This window comes from Ctenopharyngodon idella, chromosome 6, assembly GCF_019924925.1.
Source record: "Ctenopharyngodon idella isolate HZGC_01 chromosome 6, HZGC01, whole genome shotgun sequence".
Lineage (NCBI taxonomy): Eukaryota > Metazoa > Chordata > Actinopteri > Cypriniformes > Xenocyprididae > Ctenopharyngodon > Ctenopharyngodon idella.
Genome location: NC_067225.1, coordinates 31,126,167 through 31,133,100, shown reverse-complemented (window position 1 = coordinate 31,133,100; position 6,934 = coordinate 31,126,167). Strand labels below are relative to the sequence as shown.

Genomic DNA, 6,934 nt, shown 5'->3' with positions numbered 1-6,934 from the left:
TCCGGGGAACTGGAGTGAGACTCAGCTGTAGAGTCAGGAGGGCACGTTTACCCTCAGATTTACTCACGGAAACATTCCATTAAAGTCATTAGTCTGGTCGAGCGGAACAGTACAGTGCTTTTGACAGCACTGGCAGATGCTAATTTACCGCTCACTGTGACACATATGCAAAAACCAGTGCGTTTTCTGTGATGGAAAGGCAGCTGCTTAGTCTTTTATTAGTGAAGAAAACCAATGAGAATCTAATGAACTGACAACCGTCTTATCAGAGGAGAACTTGAGTGTTTTTGTGACTGTCAACATATTAGTGGTGTTTGCTAAGACAAGCTTCACTATTGCTAATATGATTAGATATTTGAACAAACCACTAACCATAAATATTAAACTTCAGTGTGTGAGATACAGTGTTATTTTAGTATTATTTATGTAGTATTATAGTTTTTATTAATTGTTTAATTTAACTTTTTTGCATTACAGTTTTCATTTTAATTTTAATTTTGTTGTGTTCTTGTCATTGTTATTTGTTTTTGTTTCTAAATAGTATTAATTTATTTTAAATTTAATTTAAATTTAATTTTAGTTTTATTTCAATTTCAATCTTTACCGATTAATTAACAGGTCGATAACATTTATACAGCACTGCATGTGTGTGGGTTTAGCAGACAGCCAATGGTTTCTCTCCCTTGCATGTATGCACTGCTAAATTCAGATGGCATTCCATGGCGCAAATAGATGGAGTGTTGGTGAACAGCTGCAGTGGCTGAGGTATATCCATCTGACATTCACGTACACACACACTTCCAGGACTATATTTAAACCTAATGGAGACAACGGGACACTGGACATCTGCTGAATACCAGTAGCTCTTTCACTACTTTGTTGAATGGCTCATCCCTGTCTAATGTGAAAATGGACCCTCGTTCACAGACACACAGATAGAGGGACAGACGAGGATTCTGTGCTTTATAGGGCATGTTGGCTATAAGTATTCTCAGCTCTGAAGACACAACTGAAATGTACTTTAGGGTCCTGATTGATTTGATAATGCTGTTCTGTTTAACAACTAAAAAAAAAAAAAAAAAATATATATATATATATATATTTTTTTTAGTAGGGATATATATATATATATATATATATATATATAATTTCTAAGTTATAAAATGTAATTACATTTAATTGTTATTTAATTGTATTAGTTGTTTTATTTAAAAATTATTATTTTTTACATTTAATTTTTTTATAAAACTATTTTTATTTTGTTTTTCTTTTTTTCTTTTCTTTTCTTTTTTCTTTTTTTTCTTTTCTTTTCTTTTCTTTTTTTTATATTTTATTTTATTTACTACGATAAACTATGATTTTTGCTCTTAGACGGGTAGAGGAAATCAAAGACCTTTTAAAGTTTGACCATCATTTACTAACCTAACTAACTAACTAATCACTCTATAATTGACTTAATAAACAGTAAATTGCATTAAATAAAGGGATTAATTAAACTCGTACTAAAAATGACAGTTTTATAATGTAATGTAATTGAATTATTTGATTGTATTAATTGTCGTATTTAATAAATTCTTTTTATTTCATAAATTCTATTATTTTAGAAAATATTTATTTTTATTTTATGTTTATTTTATTTTATGTTATTTATTTATTTTAAATAAGAGTCCTCTAATAAGAATCCAGTAAGACTAGAATAAGATAAAGGTATTTTTGCTCTTACAGGTAGAGGAAATCAAAGACCTTTTAAAGTTTAACCATGTGATATTTTCTTACATCATTTAACTAACTAACTAACTAACTAACTGACTTACTAAACTGTAAATTGTATTAAATTAAGGGATTATAATGTACAATATTCCTATACAGTATTCTTATTTTGCTTCTTATAATTATTTTATTTGTGTTACCAGTTTTCATTTATCATGTACCAATGAATAGTTTTCCAGGTTATCAATACAGTTTTTCTTCATGGAGCTCTCGGAAGAAGTGGGAGGGGCCACTGGAGGATCTCATCGGCTGCCATTGGACGAGCTCCAAAGAAGGCGGGGCCTAAACAACCCCCCACTACTCATGCATACAACCTTCACCAATTCACTTCATTTCTCAAAGCAGTGAGAAAAGCGCTTTGTCTCTATTGTGGTCGAACCACACGAGGTGAAGAACTACAGGAACATAAAGCATCGGAAACACTGGAAACTTAAACCGAGAACAGCATTTCTCATTATAGTCGTGAAGATCTTCAGATCCGGGGCTCACTGACTGGTAAGTGATACATGTTTATTGGCAATGTGTTTTTATGTAGGTACTTTTGATATGCATAATCTATAAGATTAGAAAACGGAAATAAGTGAAAGAAAATACTTAGGTTAAATTTAATTGTTGTAGAAAATGGACTTATTGTGAATTTACTGTGGACGCAAATGTAACATTTTTGATTCCCCTGATGGTCTTAAAGAGCAGGACTGTAATTAAAGGTATGTTAATTACATCCTTAGCTTATTTTATTACTTTGTGTATGAGTCAGTGACGTCACGTTTGTTTGTTTTTGTCCAGATATATTATTCAGAAATGTATTTAAAAAAAAAAAAAAAATGCAGTTTATAGTGACAATGACTTGAATACACCTCTTATGAACATGCGTTCAATTTTCTATTTAAAGTGATTCATATATTTTTGTGTGGCTTAAAAGCTAAAAATATGTATAAGTCTTAATTAAAAAGGTAAAATTAATCAAAAAGTGAAATAAATGTTAGTAGTTTGGCAATAAAATTAATTAATTTAATTAGCTTCAAAAGCAGACTTTTATTAACTTTGGTTAATTTGTTGAAGTAATTTGATGTATTGCTGTCCTCATTGTCCACATTAATAGTCTAAGGTGCATTCTGCTGTCTTCAGGGGCCGTGAAGTGGCTAAACAGCATTTGAAGAATCATTATCTGATCTCTGACTGACAGAGCTTATAATAAAGCCAATCCTTCTGATAAGTGTTGAAAATGAGATGCAGAAGTAGCTTATTTTCTAACACTTACATGCATGTTATATTCCATACCTGCTGCATGTGCCACCGTCTTATTTTAACAGGATCTCTTACCACTTGTTGTTTCCGTCATTTACTTCTCCAAATGGGGTTTGTCTCCTAGTTGAGCTTAAGAGAGTGTACTTGGGTTTTAGTTCATGGCAGTGTATTGAATATTGGCATGCCAGATGGCCTGTCAGCTCTGAATCTCTGGTTCTCTGGACCTTATGCTCATCAGTCAGGGAATGAGGGGTCAGAGGTCAGGGAGAAAGTGAGAAATCACCCCTGAGTTGATCAGCAGAAGTTATATTTTAATGAATGGGCTAGGGATGTAACAATATACATATCATGATACTGTACTCACGATACAGTATTATTGCTATACTTCAAGACATATGGTAAAAGGTTAACAAAAGCTTAACTGTTTATTAAAATGCTAAATTTGGTATTACATTGGGGGTGGAAATTAATAGGCTTGGTCTTGGTGCTGGTAACCCAATGCACAGGACAATGTTGACACCAGAATAAAAATATCATGATTCTGAAGCTGAAAATACAGAAAAATACGAATATGCTTGCACTCTGTTATTGACTAGATATATTTAAAATAATGTAGGCCACTTTTTACTAGTAACACAAGACATTTGGCATTATCAGGACCCACAAATATTCCCTCATTGCATTATTATACATTATTATACTGATAACTTGAATTTTTTTCTCACACAGTAATTTTCATTTTCAGGTGAACTATACACAATACATACTGTCTGTCACTATCCATGATACATATCATTGCATTTTTGTATTGCAATATATTGTGACATGATATATTGTTACACCCCAGAATGGTGCCAATACAGTTTGACGCACTTTGAATGAGAATGGACAGTAACGGTCAATCAATGGTTCACATGGTAGCCAATATCAGAAGAGGTGTGACCATGTGATGAGGCAAAAATCTGTTTTTTAGTGAAACATTGCAATCAATGAACGTGAGTAAACAAGAATGTCCCAGAATTTGCTAGAGACAAACACGTGACATTAACTGAACGTGCCCGACCAATCGTATCCTTTCCTCAAACTTTGTCCTGGATGTAAACATTTGCATCCAGTGAGGTCTGAGCTTCTGAGTTGGTGCTGACAGACAAGAGGTCACCGACCTCATGCCCAAGGCCAGAGATGAGCCTATGATTTCGTAGGATAGCAGCCATGTCTGATTTAAGTGAGGAGTTCATGTATGTATACACTTGAGCCTGAAGTTACAATGTGATATTTGTATTTATGCTTTTGAGTCACAGGACCAAGATCACATGTGAATTCATTTTTGTACGATCTGCTTATGCACTGACAGTTCGGTTTAGAGGTGGACATTCATGCTTCATTCATTTCTAAAAAAAAACATAGGTTTCCATACAAATGGCATTGTATGAATTCATACAGAATCGCCTCCTTGTAAAGTAGATTCTAAAAAATGCTGGGTTGTTTCAACCCAAATTTGGGTCAAATATGGACGACTCCCAACCGTTGGGTTAAAATTTAATTTAACCCAATGGCTGGCTTTGTCCATATTTGACCCAAATTTGGGTTAAAAACAACCCAAGTTAGGTTGAAAATGGACAAACCCAGCAACTGGGTTGTTTTAACCCAGCGAATGAGTTGTTTTAACCCAGTGTTTGGGTTAAATGTTTGCCCATCCTGCTGGGTAGTTTTATTTTAACTCAACTATTGTTTAAAAATGACTGTATTGCTCATTTAAAATGAACCCAAAGTATGTTGGAAATTAACATTTATTAATATGTTTAATAAATGAACATACATTAATAAGTTTAATGAATAATAATTAAACAATAAACATTTATTAAATTGCTAAATTATTGTTGCCTTTAGTGTCTGATTTTTAAATACCAACCTATTTTAGGTTCATTTTAAGCCATCCATATAGTCATTTTTAAACAATAGTTGGGTTAAATAAAACTGCCCAGCAGGTTGAGCAAACATTTAACCCAACCGCTGGATCAAAAACAACCCAATCGTTGATTGGATTGGAAAAAGACTTGATATTATATGTATTAGGAATTGATTGGATTGGGAAAAGTGGGTGTTATGTACCAGAGTTCAGTCAGGTGGATAAAGTGAGTTGATAGATGGATAGAAACTAACATAATACAGACAGAGTAAGTATGTCACTAATCTTTATCGGTAAAACAAACCTCAGCTGGCAGTCTGGTAAAGAGCAATCATTGCACAGGGCAGGTCCCTCTAACCTCAAAGAGGTTGAATCAGTCCTGACAAAAGTGTGCCAAAACATGGTACTAGCATGGTATTCTAAGAAGTACCTTGGAGCTAATACCATATTACATGAACATGGTATCATTAAGTATCATAGTAACACCACCACAGTGTTTATTTTTGAGGTGTACAGTTACCAAGTGCTTGGTGTGGTTAACATCAGGGCTAGCAGGGCTTTGTTTGAAGAGCGCTTGTGGTGAAAGTGTTGAACCTCAGTTTACCCCCAGAAGCCTCTGGGGCATTAATGTAAAACGGTGGGCAGGTGGCCTTTTGGCACTCAAATTGACACTTGGTGAACCTCGGACTTGCTCATAAAGAGAAGAATTAATGTTTGTTGTCTGCTTCTACGCTGAAAAACTGTCATTTGCTTTAGATTGCTTTTTAAAATGATGTTTTAGAAAGCAAAGACTGAGCAATCTTGTGCTATGTGAAACGTTCATCTTTAGTTCAGGACCAATTTAAAGGTACAGACATCCTCGTCTATTAATTGGAAGCTCACGGAAGGAGGCATTTACTCTCAGGGTGTCAATTATATGTGGTTCACTGTTTGTGAAACAGTTCAGCCTGCCTAATTAAAAGCTTCCTTGTGTAAGCATGAGTTTAATTGACATTATCCACATGTTTCAAATGATTTCCTATACTCATCATCACCACGGTCAAATCACATTCAGTAGTGTGATGTCTCTGTCTGCAGATGTTGACAGCCACACTTGCTACCCAAAACAGTTAAGCATTTTAAGTAGTTAAAGCCTGTTATCTGCCTCCTGCATGCACACGTGCACACACACACACTTAAGATGACTGTCAATCATCTGTGGGAACCAGATGTGGGAGTTTTGTGGTCGGTCCAGGTCAGAGAATTTGAGAAGAGATGAAATGATGTGGAATAATTGTCTGTGAAATATATACACCCCACAAAATGACTGTTAATCACATATTCGATTATTAAAAATGCTCGTGGTGACATTTTTAATTTGTCACCATGAACGCTATTTCAATAATTTCAATAGGTACATCAGAGCTCACTTTGCTTTGCAGATAAAGGTATGTCTTTTTTTTATTATTTATAATTTAAATTTATAAAAAATAATTTAAAAAAATTTATAAAATTTTTATTTTAAAATAAAAAATTATAATTTATAAGATCATTTATAATTATATAAATTTGAAATTTATTAAATATTACGTAATTTATTAAAAGTAAATATTATGTATAATGTGTAATCTAAAAATATAGGTTTTATATATATATATATATATATATAATTTTTTTGTTTTTGTGTGTGGTGTTATATATTTTATACTTTTTTTATATTTTATAAAAAAAATAAAATAAAATATTTTAAAGTGTGTGTGTGCATTGCATATATATTATATGTATACATTTATAAAAAAAGTTATTTTATTAATGTATATGATTTTTTTTTAAATAAAAATGAATGATTTTAATTATAAGATAATTTATAATTATATAAATTTGAAATGTAAAAGGTGTACACACACACACTCACACACACACGCACACACACACACACGCACACACACACACACACACACACATATATATATATATATATATATATATATATATATATATTAAATACAATATACATTTTTAATACAT

General features: G+C 32.6%; 1 protein-coding gene across 2 annotated transcripts in view; it reads left to right on the top strand.

Annotated features, from left to right (window-relative positions):
• The first annotated feature begins 2,084 nt into the window (after window positions 1-2,084).
• slc38a3b (solute carrier family 38 member 3b) overlaps window positions 2,085-6,934 on the top strand; it is a 29,097-nt gene continuing 24,247 nt past the window's right edge. For both annotated transcript variants that reach the window (XM_051898173.1, XM_051898172.1), the window contains exon 1: window positions 2,085-2,265. The gene's annotated coding sequence lies outside the window, so the exon portion shown is untranslated. The remainder of the gene's footprint in view (window positions 2,266-6,934) is intronic.